The sequence below is a fragment of the Populus nigra genome, chromosome 7, assembly GCF_951802175.1.
Source record: "Populus nigra chromosome 7, ddPopNigr1.1, whole genome shotgun sequence".
Classification (NCBI taxonomy): domain Eukaryota; kingdom Viridiplantae; phylum Streptophyta; class Magnoliopsida; order Malpighiales; family Salicaceae; genus Populus; species Populus nigra.
The window spans coordinates 5211382-5212325 of NC_084858.1; positions in this window are offsets into that span (position 1 = coordinate 5211382).

The window sequence follows — 944 nt, forward strand, 5'->3', positions numbered from 1 at the left end:
GAAAAGAATTCTGATTTTTTTTTCAAGATTTCCAACCCGGATTTTATTTTTATTCTTTGAATACACTTCTCTATCTGGGTTCCAATGAGAAATTGAATGGGGAAAACCGCAAAATCCTTCCAATTACTCTGTTTTTCTCCACCAACTTTGGAGAATATGTTTACCGGTAGGGATAAAAGGAATTGATAAGATTTTTATAGATTTTTTTTCTTTAATTTTTCAATACAACACTAATAAAAGAGCACATTCAAGAAATCATATTTATCAGTTGGAAAATAGGAGTTTTTTTTTATTATTTTAGTAAGTATTCAAATTTAACCTAAGAAATGACATAAAATTATTTGTTCAAGGATTTGTTTGTTTCGCATAAAATATTTTTAATATTTAGCTTAAAAAATATTTTTATATTTTTCAATCGATGATAATAAGATGAAAGAGATGATAGTAACATGGATATTATGCTGGTGGTAGTGACTTGATAATGATGGTGAAGGAGATAGTGGTGACGTGATTGTGATTATAGTATGGTGGTGGTCATGGTGAAGAAGGTATTCGTAATGCTGGTGGTGACTTGATGATGATGGTGAAGAAGATGGTGGTGACGTGATTGTTATGATAGTATGGTGGTGGTCATGGTGAAGAAGGTAGTCATAATGATAGTGGTGACTTGATGATGGTGGTGAAAGAGATGGTGGTGAGGTGATTGTGACGATAGTGTGTAGTGGTGGTCATGGTGAAGAAAGTAGTAACGGTGATGGTAATGATAATAAGATGATGACAATAGTGATATAAGGGGAAGAGGTGGTGATATAATAATGATAATGAGGAAGGATAATGATGAACGAAAAATAAAGATATGGTTGAATTATTGTTGGATGATATTTTATGTGTATTACTGATGAGCGTAACAACCGGATCCTAGAATGCAAGAAAGTAAACCTATA